The sequence below is a fragment of the Rosa rugosa genome, chromosome 1 (assembly GCF_958449725.1).
Source record: "Rosa rugosa chromosome 1, drRosRugo1.1, whole genome shotgun sequence".
Lineage (NCBI taxonomy): Eukaryota > Viridiplantae > Streptophyta > Magnoliopsida > Rosales > Rosaceae > Rosa > Rosa rugosa.
In genome coordinates this window covers 58,385,528-58,402,077 of record NC_084820.1, presented here as the reverse complement: position 1 = coordinate 58,402,077, position 16,550 = coordinate 58,385,528, and the positions used below count along the sequence as shown (strand labels likewise).

Sequence of the window (16,550 nt, the reverse complement as noted above, 5' to 3'; positions counted from 1 at the left end):
GACCTTTTCTTCCGGTTCCTAAAACTTCAAATCAAGAGGCTTCTGCTACCAAAATTTGGTGGAAATTGAAGGTCTGGAAGATGGTGAACCGGTGGAATATTTGCTGCGAGTTGTATGGAGCTTCCGGTGGCCAGTTCGGTGGGTTTCCGGCCGGTTCTTGGGCTGGGGCCGCCGGTTCTGGACTCCTGGGATCGAGTTCTTCAATGTGTAAGGTGGAGGCAGAAAAGGCTTCAAGGTTTTGTATTCGGATTCAAGGTTTTTAGCTTCTTGAATCAGGGTTTGGCTATTTGTTTCAGGGTTAGGGCTTCGTGCTGATAACGTGTTGTAGAGAAACTGAAATTGAGAGGAATTTGCTGTGTGTACTCATTGATAATAGGGGCCTCTTTATATAGAGGATTACAATGCATAGAATCTCAATCATACAAGGAAAGTAATCGTACATTGAATAGGAATCTAGATCCTTCTAATTTAACCCTATTACCACTAGGTCAAGCAACCTAGAGTTTGGGCCAAACACATAAAAGAGATTTCCTTAAACAGTTTCTTTATTGTTAATATAAAGGATTAATTTCAGTTTACCTCCTGAGGTTTGGGGGTGTCATCATTTCACCCACTCTACTTTCAATTTTGAATTTTTACCCCCCAAACTTTCCAATTTCAATCAACCGTGTCCAATTTCTACTATTCCGTCCAAATTGGACGTTAGGTCTGACGATCGGACCCACCTTGAGGGCTAAAATGGTCATTTCAAGATTTAAAAAAAAAAAAAAATTTCTCTGTATTTTTTTTTTTTTTTTCTGTTTCTTCATTTCAACTTATACACCACAAGTTATAATAGGTTTATAAAAACAAAAAAATACTCTAGGTGGTTGAAAGCCGCTCGCTGGTCTACGATATTTGTGATATATCTCCGATAAAGTGAAGAATTTTAGGATATATCCCCAATAAAGTTGTTTGAACCCAAAATGAGCATTTTGGCCTGACAAGGCGTGTCTTGGAGAAATTGAGTCAATGTCAGTGGCTCAAGCTATATATTGTCGACGAGTTCGAAATATATTATTTAGAGGCTAAATAAAGCCTATTTGCAGAATTATGGAAGATTATGCGAGCTGCAAGAAAAGGAAATGATGGAAGCATGGAAATGAAAAGTCAACTTTAGCACATTTTCCTACTTCGGCTAGGAGAAACCGAGCTAAACAAGGAAGGAGGGGCGGCAGACTAACCAAACGAAATCCAAATGAGCTAAAACTTTCCAGATTCATTCTAGACATCCCAATGATCATTTCTTATGAATAGTGAAAGAGCTAGTTTGGAGTAGAAAACCTTCAACAGTCCAGTTTTCTGAAAGACAAAATTGGAAAACCGGACCTGCAAGGAGTCCAGCAGCGTATCCGGCCCAACCACATGGAAGTAAGCTCTGAAATTTTACCAGAATAATCTACACTCATGGTGGATCATTTGATATGAATAAGTCGAATGCCCATTCTGAATTCTTGGTGGAGATATAATTGAAGAAATAAAGGAGCACAAAGTGACTCAAAACCACTCCAAAACTTATCATTTTCAATTCCATTTTGTGCTCCATTATCTCCATTAGTGCTCCATTATGATTTGTTTAAGGCCAACCACTTTGGCATGGTAGCCTATATATAGAGGCTACAATGAAACAACACAACACACAATTCATCAACTAATCTCTACGATTATCCAAGCCTCCCCGGAGCAACCAACTCTCCTTCTCTTACCGGTGACCACACTCCAGTCCCAGAATCCTCAGGAGCCGACTGTCAGTGCCACCAAACCCTCTGTCAAAGTGCTTCGGTTCTAGTCTCCTCGGGAGCCGATTGTAGTACCGCGACCACAACGGTTACGGAGCCAGCCAAGCAAGGGTAACGCCCTCGCAAGCCAGCCAAGCTAAAGTCACGCTTTAGCAAGTTCTCCCCACTTCCCAGTGATTTTCGCTCTGCTCGATTTACAACGTCGAGTATCAATTGTGTGATTTCGAAGAAGCTAAGCAAAAGTCCTCACTACGAGGCACAAAGAATCCCGCGACGAGGTTGGTGCTCTCCTCGTCCACAATCGCACGAAAGAAGTCAGGTCAAGGGACACCCCCGACGACCGCACCCTACGGTGCTGGCACACCCGCGCAAGAAAAGAGACTGTTGACCAGCTGCAGCAAAACTGGAGCCAAACAAAAGTGAAGAAATATCTGTAAAAAATAATTTTACACTTTATCTGTAAATAAATATCTGTAAAAAATGATTTTACACAGATATTTCTTCACTTTATTGGGGATATACAGATATTTACAGATAAAGTGTAAAATCATTTTTTCCAGATATTTCTTCACTTTATTGGGGATATATCCTAAAATTCTTCACTTTATTGGAGATATATCACAAATATCGTAGACCAAAAATAATTTTACACAGATATTTCTTCACTTTATTGGGGAAATACAGATATTTATTTACAGATAAAGTGTAAAATTATTTTTTATAGAAATTTCTTCATTTTATTGTGGATATATCCTAAAATTCTTCACTTTATCGGAGATATATCACAAATATCGTAGACCAGAGAGCGGCTTTCAACCACCTAGAGTATTTTTTTTGTTTTTATAAACCTATTATAACTTGTGGTGTAGGTTGAAGACAAAATAAAAAAAAGCGAAGAAACAAAAAAAAAAAAGAATTTTTTTATTTTTTTATCTTGAAATGACCATTTTAGCCCTCAAGGTGGGTCCGATCGTCAGAGTTAACATCCAATTTGGACGAAATATGAGAAATTAGACACGGTTGATTGAAATTGGAAAGTTTGGGGGGGGGTAAAAATTCAAAATTGAAAGTAGAGGGGGTGAAATGATGACACCCCCAAACCTCAGGGGGGTAAACTAAAATTAATCCTAATATAAATATCTCTTTTGGTAATTTAACTTACCCATAAAATGTAATGTTGGGTGTGTGAAAAAAGGGATGTGTATTTAGTATTTAGAGGTGTGTGAATAAAATTTCTCATATATATATATAGGCAAAACTCATTGTCCCCTTCATAATATTATTAAACCGAACAAGTGGAACATATCAAGCCAATTGGAAATTTGGATCCATGGAAGAGATTAATCATGGAAATCTTACAACTTAGTGGAGCAGATTAAGCCTACTCGAAATGAAGAGATACATTCATGGAAAAATCTTCGAACTTCATTTTCACCCAATAAGAAAACAGATGAAGATATCGGAGAGATAAAGGGCACCTCGCCCGACCCTATAAAAAGACCCTCAAACGTCTCCACCCAAACACAAACTACTCGACCTTCTCTCTCTCTCTCCCACATTGTCCAAGAGACTAAGATCCATTATAGCAAGTATCAATACAATTCCATCATCAATTTTCTCAAATGGCTTCTTCAACAATGGCTCTCTCCTCCCCTTCACTAGCTGGTCAAGCTGTGAAGCTCACTTCTTCTACATCTAACCTCGTCGGTGAAGGCCGAGTCACCATGCGCAAAACCGCAGCCAAGTCAAAACCTGTGTCATCTGGCAGCCCATGGTACGGCCCTGACCGTGTCAAGTACTTGGGCCCTTTCTCTGGCGAGGCTCCATCTTACCTCACTGGAGAATTCGCTGGTGACTACGGTTGGGATACGGCTGGGCTCTCAGCAGATCCCGAGACCTTTGCCAAGAACCGTGAGCTCGAGGTCATCCATTCAAGATGGGCTATGCTCGGTGCTCTAGGCTGTGTCTTCCCTGAACTCTTGGCTTGCAATGGAGTCAAGTTCAAAGAAGTTGTTTGATTCAAGGCTGGAGCTCAAATATTCAGTGAGGGTGGACTAGACTACTTGGGAAACCCCAGCTTAGTCCATGCCCAAAGCATTTTGGCAATATGGGCAACATAAGTTATCTTGATGGGTTCCGTGGAAGGCTACAGAATTATCGGAGGGCCTCTCGGTGAGGTGGTAGACCCACTGTACCCTAGCGGGAGCTTTGACCCTTTAGGGCTTGCAGACGATCCTGAGGCTTTTGCTGAGCTCAAGGTTAAGTAGCTCAAAAACGGAATATTAGCCATGTTTTCGATGTTCGGATTTTTCATGCAAGCTATTGTTACTGGGAAGGGACCGATTGAGAACCTAGCTGACCACTTGGCTGACCCTGTTAACAACAATGCTTGGTCATATGCCACAAATTTCGTTCCCGGGAAGTGAAAAGCTGAAAACTTGAGAGAGGGGAGCCTTAATTGTGTGGGGAATTGCTGTGTAATGTGACTTGCTTCATTTGTTTATGTTATGTTGAAGAAGCCATGCATGAAACCTGGTGTAAATTTGAAGGAATATGTATGAGAATTTTTCACCTCAACTCTTACCAATTTACTTACATCTTGCTACTTGATGAATTAACACTTTATGCGCCACCATCTGTTGTCACCGACTCATACAGCAAATGTTAATAAATAATGAAAGACAACACGAGAAAACCAGAAAATATCACATTCAGGCTTGAGCCCATCCAATTAAGTGCATTTATTTCTAGCAATTGATGAACATGCAATCTTAACAACACATTCTGTAGGTGATTTATTATCGTGCTCTGAAAAATATCGTGGTCATCATATAACGATCTAAACTAGCAGCCAAAGGGTTATCTCAGTAGAAAGGCAGAAAGCCTACGAAAATGTTCGATTATAAGAAGCAAATCAAGTGTGTGAGCGATATTTGCGCCTTCTAGTCCAAGGTATCCGGACACTGGCTCAACAAATCAACTCCATCTTCTTCAGGCATGTTTACCTAAAATTATTGAATATGACCAACACTTGAAATTACCAACCAGGCTTAATTGGTGCATGGATCCCACACAAGATACACACACGTGGCTCATACATCACCAAAATTATGTAAGTCTCGAGAGTGACACTTGTCGATACGCGAAGATGTTCATCGGTAATAAATTGACACTTCCCCATTAAATAAGTTGATATTAAGACAGATCGATCGAATTAACTTAGTTGATTCTAATTAAAATCAAACATTCTTTTTTTGAAATGGGGCTGGTGCGGCTGCCTCAAGCCTTGATTAATGAAATTGCAGAATACATGGGGGGGACGTAGAGCCTGAACCCTAGATTACAATAAGCATAAAGAGAACATCCTGAAATAATACCAGGATTCTCCACAAGATCTATGTATTCTAACAAGCACCAATTAGCAAAGAGTGCACGAAAAGCTACTCCATTTGCTTTGACATAGCCGTGACATACCGGAAATATAACTCTATAACGAAGAAGCATCATTACAAATAGCACAGCTTTCCCACTATGTTGCCGCACGGAAATAACTCCGGCGACACTCAATTTCATCCTGCCACTAGGAGGTTGCGTCTATTTGATCAAACCAATAGTTCGCCGCCTCGCTAGGCCAGACAAGGCACACAGACTGTGCATATCGGGGCAACGCCTATTTCTCCCTACCAAAAAGTAGTGGGGACTTATTGCTGGCATAAAGCCATATCCAATTAAAATAAAATAACATAAATAAAAACTAAAATAGATTGGGCCTAAAGCAAAAGCCCAGGCCCACTTTAACCTTAGCCCAGGCCCGTGTCGAGGGCTGCAGTGGTCGTCGTACCAGCGGCTCGCATGGATTTCGGCCACCATCCTTCTATCCTTCTCACATCTACCTCTGCCTTGCCAAACCTGGCCTGACCAACCCAGATCCGAATTGGGGCAGTCAGACTGTGACGCCCAGCTAGCCGCAATCAATACCCAAACCGTCCTCCCATCTAATCCGGCCGTCTGGATCTGTCCCCACCGATGACGCCCATAAACGATGGGCTGAAAGGTCACTCCTTGGAAGCCCTGACCTTCTTCGCCGACCCCTGAACCACCCGCCTTTCCCACCTTCCCATCTGGAATCCAGCGAAACCAAACCTGATTCAGGCAATACCAAGCCTCCACTCCGGCTAGACATATATGAGGACCATCGGCCCTTAAACCTTCAAAGGCCCGTCCGACGATGCCACCACGAGGGCGTGCTGTCGGACAAGGCATGATGAAACTGTGTAAAGAACCAAGAGCGGCGCAGAGAGGTTAGGGCTTATGTCTTAAGTCTCTAAGAATGGGCAACTATTGTTTTAAAATCAAGCATTCTTTGTGACATATTGATTAGATTGATTGATCATGATTGACATCTAACAATAAGTTTAATAGTAAAAATCCTTAAATAATTATAACTAAATCTATCGGTCAATCACAATTTTTTTTTATATTGGGAGTGAGGTAGCAAACCACCTCGGTTACGTTAGTGAGTTAGTAATACACTCACTCAATCAGTATTTGAACCGAGGTCCACGAGAGTATCCCAACAAAGCCAAACTAATCTCCCGTAGCAGACGCACGAACCCAAAAGGTCCCTCAAACCTGCTGGCCACAAACTGGTGGGAGTTAGGACTCGAACTCTAGACATGAGGGTTCCATACTATGCAGCTCGACCAACCTTACTACACCAGGTGGTTATCAGTCAATCACAATTAAGATTAATTGATTTAAGAGCTAAATCATTTTACCACCCTGAACTTTACACCTAAAATCATTTGTGCCCCTAAACTTCTAATATGATAGCTTGTGCCCTTGTACTCTCCAATGTGATTGCTTATAGCCAAAACTTAACTAATCCATCAATTTCCTCATATAGTGTTGCCCACTCAAACTAGATTTTGGCTTTCAATCATGCAAGAAACACACCATTTACATGTCCAAAGCAAAAAACTGACCCTAAGTGGACTCTCATCATCACCAATTTATGAAGAAATTGATGAATTAGTTTACTAATGGCATTGGTTGATCATATTGGAGAGTATAAGGGCATATGTGATCAAATTAGAAGTTTGGGGACACAAATGATTTTAGGTGTAAAGTAAAGGTGATAAAATGATTTTAGCTCTTGATTTAATTATGTAGCTAAGGAAAGTAATTAATGTCGTGTCATGAATACATTCCAAATTGAGAGGATTGCCAACATCATAAATACTTCTTCTCAAATCGGTAGTAGAAAAGATTTTTGATAGACAAGAAAATCACCTAAAAGCTCAACAGTCTCTTAAGCTCGTGAAGAAAATCATCAAACTACCAAATATTAGTCAATTCCCTCACCAACCACAAGCCGAATAACATCTATCACGTGTCAAACTGCGTGATCCTTGTATGACTCAAGATCAAATTCCGGCACCCTTGAGCCAAGCACATCATCAGAGATCAAATCAGAAAATTACCCAAAGATAGTCTAACTTTTTAGAAAGAAGTTGGCCCCCGTGATTAAATGAGATTATCATAGAGAAGTCCTCTAGTTGAGGTTAGGGGTGTGGTATTCTTTTTTACTTGCTTTGATTAGAAGCAGGGTATTTAATGAGGCTGTTTTTACCCTTTGGATGTATTGTCCACTAGTTTATCAATGCAATATCTTTTACAATCAAAGATTATAAACCACAATTTCAAACATTAATAAAATTATTATTTAATACACGTTTCTTTATCTCATTTGTTTACAGATTTTTGTGTTTATCAACAATGACTATATATATTTTTCCGTTTGCCATAAAAAATTTATCAAATTGAATTACTGATTCTTGTGCTACAAAGGCCGATCAGTCAAAATAATATATTATCTTTATGCTACTAAATTATGATACCCTATATATTTTTCCTTTCCTTTCTTAGAATCCTACGAAGTCGATCATCACTCTTAATCCAAAAATCCAGTGGGTAAATCCAATTGACTAGCGATCAAAATTCAAAGCATATAGAATAACTAATATCCAAAAATCATCTCCTTCTTTTGATGTCTATAGTTTCCTGTTATTCATGAGCTAATACCTAGTTTCCTGTTATTCGATCTAATAGCTGGTGGTGCGCGCATATCCAGCCAACTGGATATCGAGTCATTACGACCATTGCAAAGAGATAAGGATGAGTTCTTAGGGCCAAATTCTACTTGGTCAGAAATCAAAGCAGACTCATTTTCCATTTTCCATTTTCATGGAACTAAATAACTGGAACCTATCATGCCAACTGGAAAGGATCAAAGGATTGAAAATCTTTGAACTTCAATCCACCAATGAGAAAAGAGATGAAGATATCAGAAAGATAAGGACTTCTTGCGCCAAACCTATACAAATACCCACCAACTGCTCTATGCAAAACATAACAATCACTCGGCCGTCCCACAATTTCAAGGAGATCTAAACCCTCGTATACACTTTCATTTTTCTCAGATGGCATATTCATCTATGGCTTTCTCCTCCCCTTCTCTAGCTGGTCAAGCTGTGAAGCTCAGTCCCTCCACATCAAACCTCCTTGGTGAGGGCCGAGTTACCATGCGCAAAACCGCAGCCAAGTCCAAAAATGTTTCATCCGACATCCCATGGTACGGCTCTGACCGTGTCAAGTACTTGGGCCCATTCTCCGGCGAAGCCCCGTCTTACCTCATTGGAGAGTTTCCCGGTGACTACGGCTGGGACACTGCTGGGCACTCAGCCGATCCCGAGACCTTCTCCAAGAACCGTGAGCTCAAGGTTATCCATTCCAGATGGGCCATGCTAGGCGCCCCAGGGTGTGTTTTCCCCGAACTCTTGGCTCGTAATGGAGTCAAGTTCGGCGAAGCTGTTTAGTTCAAGGCTGGAGCTCAAATCTTCAGTGAGGGTGGATTAGACTACTTGGGAAACCCGAGTTTGGTCCATGCAAAAAGCATTCTGGCAATTTGGGCAACACAGGTTATTTTGATGGGTGCAGTAGAAAGTTACAGAATTGCCGGTGGACCGCTCGGTGAGGTTGTAGACCCTTTGTACCCCGGCGGGAGCTTTGACCCATTAGGGCTTGCATACGATCCAGAGGCTTTTGCTGAGCTCAAGGTGAAGGAGCTCAAGAATGAAAGACTAGCCATGTTCTCGATGTTCGGGTTTTTTGTGCAAGCTATTGTTACAGGAAAGGGACCGATTGAGAACCTAGCTGACCCTGTTAACAACAATGCCTGGTCATATGCCACAAACTTTGTTCCCGGAAAGTGAACTTGAAAATTAAGTTCATTGATTATCCTTGTGCTAATGTGCTTACACTGTTGAAACTGGTTGATCAATGCAAAGGAATACATTTGTTGATGTGATAAATGTCTAAGAATAACCCATATGAATTTGAATTTTTTTGAAAAACTTAACTGTCGCTTAGATCCATTATGCAATGCAAGAACCCGGAAATGCCTCTTGCTAATGAACTAGTTGATAAAGTGGAGTGGCCCAAACCCTTATAAGCCCATAAGGAATGTTATATTTTTCCAATGTGGGAGTTATATTTTTCACATTCTCAACACGCCCTCGCACGTGTGGCGATTTCTCAAGCCATACACGTGGACAAGTTATATTGGGTGATGGTGAGCACGTGTGGCCATCGCTGAAACCAAACACGTGGGTAACCCGCTCTGATACCATGATAAAGTAATCTGGGGTTCACATCCAAAACCAATTAGCAATTGATGGAGTGGCCCAAACCCTTATAAACCCATAAGCAAAGTTATATTTTTCCAATGCGGGAGTTATATTTATACACATTCTCAACACGTCCCCGCACGTATGGCGATTTCTCAAGCCATACACGTGGACAAGTTATATTGGGTGACGGTGAGAACTTGTGGCCATCGCTGAAACCAATCACGTGGGTAACCCGCTTTGATACCATGATAAAGTAATCTGGGGTTCACATCCAAAACCAATTGGCAATGAATGGAGTGACCCAAACCCTTATAAGCCCATAAGGAAGGTTATATTTTTCCAATGTGGGAGTTGTATTTTTCACATGGGCTAAATACTGGTTACTACCTTGTGGTTTAGGTCCAAAATCAATTCAGTCCCTAGACTTCTAATTTTATCAAAAACACCCCTGCAGTTTCAATTTTGATCTAATAGGTCCAATCTGTTAGTCTTCCGATAATTGAGTCATATAACTTGTTGACATGGTTCATATATGGTCTATGTTTTATGATGTGGTGTTGAGGTGACATGCATAGTCAATTTAGGAGTGGGTCTCACTATTAGAAATCTATCAAATAAAAAGTTTTTCATCAAATAATCCAACTATAAGTTGAACCCATAGTAGAATATTAACGAATTGGACCTATTATATCAAAATTGAAAGTATAGGGGTGTTTTTGATGAAATTAGAAGTTCAAGGACTGAATTGATTTTGGACCTAAACCACAGGGTAGTAACCAGTATTTAGCCCTTTTCACATTCTCAACACTAGTTTCGTGTGTAGTCTTGTGATGCTAAAATGCAATATCAATTTAAGCAGAGCTACGTACTAATGAGTCAAGTTGGAGAATAGGAGGACAGTACTACAAAAAACCCAATCAACCGGATACAAGGACTAAAATATTGAATATCGAGGAAATATTGATAGTCCAAAAAATGGAAATTTCGATGGAAATATCAAGAAAATTTCGATCTAAGTAAATTTTAAAAAAAAATGATGGAAATTTAGAAAGTAACATGGAAATCATTAATGAATTTTCATGAAATGTTTACATAATCAGTTACCTATAATATTTTAAAAAAAAAGTGTTTGATGAACTTAATTGTATAATAATTATAGTAATTTAGAGTATAATAAGATACATTGTATGAAATTCTACATGAGAATTCTCAAAAATGATTTAAATAAGAGATTAGGAGAGTTAATTATTAATTATAATAATATTTTACAATTAAATACATATGTTAAAAAAAAAATCGGTCTTTAAATAAATAGAAAAAGAAGTAGAAAATGGTCCTTAGAAATACATAGAAAAGTTTTTTTTTAATAGAGCCAAATGTTTACTAGTTAGCAAATTAGATAATTAGAGCATTTATAAGCATGGAGGGAAAAGACACAAAGCAATACATGACCCTATAAATTTTTAAAGTTTTCCTCTTTAGATGTTATCAGTTTAGTCGGATTGGATAAGGACAAGGGCTAGTTTTCACGAGCCACATATCGCGAGAGGTGGCGATAATCTCGGAATTTCGTGTAAATTTTGAATATTTCCGGAAATATCGTGAAAATTTCTAATATTTCCTGAAATATCGGGAAATTGCGAAAATTTCTCCCGATATTCTCTTGGTAAGTCAAAGATATATCAAGACCCTAAAAAAACGGAAATATCGCGGAAATTTCGAGAATATTATCGATTTTTCAATCCTTGACCGGATATATAGAGTCCTTGACCGGATATATAGAGCCAACAAAAGGAGGACACTACTACAAAATTAAGTTCGTCTAAACGATCGTCATTAGCTAGAATGATATAGCCCTCCATGATCTGATCAAACACACCCGCCTCCCCAAAAAAACGTTCTACTAAGTACCCCGTGGCAAAAGGTATATTAAGCTCGGGCTCGATCCTTCATGGTCATCAATTTTTTTTTATCCCAATGTGTGCGCTTATATATTGTTACTGTCTCAAGGGGAAATAGAATTAATAAAATAAAAAATTGGGTTAGGAATTTTGCAAACGCAAAAAGGGATCCAAAGAAGCACTTTCGTCAGTTTCATGGGCTTCAGTTTTGCATTCAGTCAGGGATGACACACATTGCTATTGAAGGTGACACCCAGGATATACTTGCAGCTCCTAGTTCTAACGAAGAGGACCTAATTCATGAGGGAGCTCTGTTGGATGAGCCAAGACAACTCATAAGTACATTTCAAGAGTGCACTTGGAGTTTTATTCCAAGAGATTGTCCCTGCATGTGTCTAGTTGGTTTTTGGATACAATGCAAAAGGGAATAAAGTTCTTCCTCGGGTTGGTTTTGAGGACGTATCTTGACTTTCGGGATTAGTAGCTAGCCCGGATTGAAAAAATGTCGATTATTGTGAATTTTAACTCTCCTTCGATCATAGTATCTAAGACATTAGTGTTATATTAGAAATATGAGTAGCTGAGAATTTATATATAGTGATTAGTCTCACTTGTGTAATCTTTTGAATTATTCGATAAGAATTCTTTCTCGTTATTCTCAAAAGAAAAAAAAATGACAATTGTGGTGTGTCGTCAGCCTACCATCTGGGATGAAAGCTTCATGTGGAAAATTCATGCATGCAGGAGCGTCGATCATGAAGAGGCACAACTAAGGTCTAAACACTAAATAAGCCAGATTATCTTCAAAATTTGACCCCAAAAGAAAAACATTATCTTCAAAATATAAGTTCGTCTAGGATAATCCTTAATTAGGAAAATTAATTAGTTTCTATTATATAAGTCGATCACCCTCTGGCCTGGGAATGGCATTGACAATTGAGTAGCTATATATTTTCAGCAGCTCAAGATATAGTAGTGTTCATACTGCGCAGTTATCCAGATTCACAAATCCGAGATGGAATATGCAGAAGTTGTTTGTCGTTGTATATATGATATAATGCACTCGAACGTCCTTCCCTATGTCACCAAGAATATATGAAAATATTCCCTCTCCTTCGATTAACCACATTTTTAAATGAATAGCTGGGGAAGAGAGGCGTGACAGAGAAAGTACGAGAGCTTAGATTCGAGAGTACTACTGATTAGAAAGGGACACGGGATCTTTCTAGTCTATGTTATATCAATATCAGGCCAACAAAAACTGTCATGATCAGAATGTTATCATCATAAACCCTAGCTGCATACCAAAAGAAATATATAACATTGTGTAGAAGGGATCAGTTACTAGCTAATTTGCTCTGAGTTCATGGTTTAAGAAATTGAGACTTTGAGACTATGAAAATTTAATCTTTTAATCATTTCTTATGTTTGGTAATTGGCAACAATGATAAGAATAAGATTCCTGTAAAATTGAATATGAAAATTACATACCCTATTTGTCCACTTTGTTTTTAGCATCAATTATGAATTTTTTTAATTGTTTTCTCAGCCTTACGAAACACTAGCTAGGGTTTTGAATCTGGCTGCCAAAAAAAAAAGAACCCTAAGTCTACAAAAGCTATCCCCAAGGACAGAGTTCGACTTGTTTGAAGGAAAATTTAATTGAGGATTAGCCAATATAGGAAGTGTGAAAGGTAGGCCCAATTTTTGACTAAATAGCACCAAGACATTGTGGAAAACAAAGGAATATAAAAGAACTTAATGGTTGAAAATCTAGAATATACTAGTCAATTGATCCGCGTGATACTACGGGTTTGTTTTTTTTTCAAGCTTCATATGTAATAGATAAATACTCGCAATCTAAAAAAAATAGACGATACTTAGAATATGATTTGTAACATTTGTTTTGTTGTTAATAATAGATTAACAATAAATGGGATACAACAACAACAACAAACTTTTTCCATGATTTATAGAAATTTACAAATACAAAACATAATTGTTCTCCTCTAAAAAAAAAAAATTATTTAAAAAAAAAGAAGGTTATGGCAGAATTGTAATTTGAGTCAAAAGACAAGGTAAAACAGTCACTTCATTTTGTAAACAATGATGAACAGTGCTAGAAGCTTTAGTATATTTAGAATGAGGGGTCATTGGTCGATCTCTCTCTAAACTGAAATCACACACCAATTAATCATTCATGAATAAAATTCGAGATCTCTCATAGCTCACATGTCACTAAAATAATTATAGAAAATTGAAAAAACTTATAATTTTAGTTTGGATATTAGTCTAACACAGGGCTGTCCTTGGCCTTAGGCCTTAGGCCTCAAACTCCAAGAGGCCTCGTATTTTTCTAATTCAACATATTAATATATAGTTAAACCCACAAAAAAAAAATAGAGAAGAAAACAGATGAAAAGGAATTTGACAATATGAATAGTCTTCCTAAACTTTGCAAACCTAAGCTGCAAATTTTTCATTTATGCTGCTTTAGTCTTTACCTCTCTCTATTCTCAGTCCCTTGAATGATAATTTTTTGTTGTTCTATTTAAATTCAGTGAACGAATGTTAATAAAATCATCTCTTTATACATCATATTCTCAAACTATATCAGAAAGACTCTTTAAAATTTGCTTTAGACCTCGTTTCATATCGGAACGACCTTGGTCTAACATTACAAACAAGAGGTTTTCTCAGTAACAAGGATGTGGTTATGAGTTTATGACTAATGGAAGCATGAAATTGGTTATTCGAGTAAACATTTGGGTTGAAAACTAGAGATCTCTCATGTGATGACGTGGGGTCTTTGAGATGAGCCTCATTGGTCACATTTTTAACAGAGCAAACCCAATTGGACAATCTTAAAGTGTCTTTTGCTTTAGTTTTTGATAAACAATATTTGGTGTAAAAGGATACGCGTCTTTAATCAAAAGTTATACTTCAAATCAACGCCTCTGTTCCTTCTCTCAATTGGGTGATTTTATACTTTATAGTTTATAGACCCCAAGTCCCAAGCCATGATGATAATCAAGAAAGCCACAATTGTTTATGATAAACAATAATGTCTTTATAAAACTTTTACAGAGTTAAGTTTAGTCAATTAAATTGTATAGACAAATTTACCCTTCAGAACCGTTGCAAAAATCTTTTTAAAACCTTTTGTTGGCTTCGTCAGAACCTGTAATATTCAACTATTCACGACGAATAAAAAATGATAAAGAAATGAGGCATAACAGCTAGCATTGTGACAATGCCTAATTTGCCTATTAAGTATTGGTTAATGATAAGTAAACTTCTAGAAATAGTTGGCAGGTAAATCGATTGAAAAAAAAGGTATTTTTCTATTTGGGAATATATATATATATACAGATCCTATCCAGAGCGAGGCCTCGCTCTGAAATTAAAGTGCGAGGTTGGAGTTTAGGGTCACTTTTCGGTCGCATATCCACATCTCGACCGTTCAGTTTTTAGGTACTCATATATAGATCATCTCTGCAAAATTTCAGCTAAATTGATTGTCGTTAAGGCATTGATAACTGCCTTAAAGCTAGTACGGTTCAGGTTTGACAGATTCAGTTCATCTATTGGTTTAAGCGAGTTAGATACCTTAAAGATCATCAATTTGGCTGAAATTTTGCAGAGATGATCTATATATCAGTATCTAAAAACAGAACGGTCGAGATGTGGATATGCGACCGAAAAGTGACCCTAAACTCCAACCTCGCACTTTAATTTCAGAGCGAGGCCTCGCTCTAGATAGGATCTGTATATATATAGCCATTTGCCATTTGACGTTTTGCTGAAGATGGTATATATATAAGACTCCCATTTTCATAAAATTTAGAGGAGACTATTATAATCAATCGAAATCAAAGATAGCGGAATATGTGACAAGTAAATTATGAGTAGTGTGGTAGTTGAAATAAGCCTCTGAAATAATTTTAACAGGGGAACAATTAACAAAGACCAATGGGCTTAATCATCTATCTATCCTTGTGGATGTTGATCATAATTAGGAGACTTCTCCTAATTGGGGGCATTGTGATTAACAATAAGATCACAAAATGTGTTTGGGTGTTTGGAGCCTGACTTTATCAAGATGGATCTATTCTATGAGGATTCGTTAGTTACTTACCTCCATCCTAAGTGTTACCATTCACTAAATTTAGTCTCTCAACTTTCTCAACGGGTTCTCCAAGCTACTTTTAGTTTTTTTTGATGTACTGCCAATTATCATAGATGATTATCTAATTGAGAAAATTGTAGTTTATTCTCCATAATGACAATTTGTAATTATTTTCTTCTAAAGAACAAAAAGAATGAAAGGAATACCAACATGCTGAAAGAAAAGAGCAAAAAGAAAAATAAATAAAGAGAGACATGTTGTGTAGAACTTGAGTTTTTGTTCTTTTATTTATTATCTCGTTCTCGTTTGTTCAAATTTAAATTTGATTGACCATAATTTCTCTTGAGAATTTTTCAAAATGTTACATTAATATTCTCTAAATTCATGAAATCCTTGGTATTAATTTCTTTAGATTTGTCATTCGAATTTTGAATTATGAATTCATGACTAACACTTAAGTAACTTAAAACTTCCTTAAGAATTCTCTAAACTCGTGTGCATATGTATATTAACATAATGTTCTCCGTTTGTATATTTTGCATAACATGAATTATCACATTGTCGAATCTAATTTTACTATTTTTTTAACACGTCACTTCTTTATAGCAGAAAATTATCACTTTTACGCAGGTAAATTTATGTTGTTATCTATTTACACGAAGCATAGTCATCTAAGGATAGTTGATAATGTTTAACGGTAAACCAGGAGTAATTGCTGAAGATTATATTGTTTTGGTCAGATTGTTGGAGATTATTTACCAAAACAATGAGACAGACAAATTGTTGAAGATGTTTCCTTTATTGCTCATCCCCCAGAAAATATGGGAGGTACGAAGAATAGTGCATTTATTTTTACCAGAAAGAAAATGTAACAATTTTATGCATTGACAAAGCAATCAAGGTTGTGAATCCCATATAAATCAAAATTAAAAATATGTTAAAAAGCCTGGCCCTAGAGTATTATGGACCTCCACACCTCCAAACCTCCAAATTGTCTGTCAGTTGCAAAATGTGCAGTGACAGACTATTTTTCTTTTTCTGGAAATGAAAT

At 37.6% G+C, this 16,550-nt stretch overlaps 1 pseudogene; it reads left to right on the top strand.

Annotated features, from left to right (window-relative positions):
- Window positions 1–3,301: 3,301 nt before the first annotated feature.
- On the top strand, window positions 3,302–9,142 carry LOC133731561 (chlorophyll a-b binding protein 7, chloroplastic-like; annotated as a pseudogene).
- The last annotated feature ends 7,408 nt before the right edge of the window (window positions 9,143–16,550 follow it).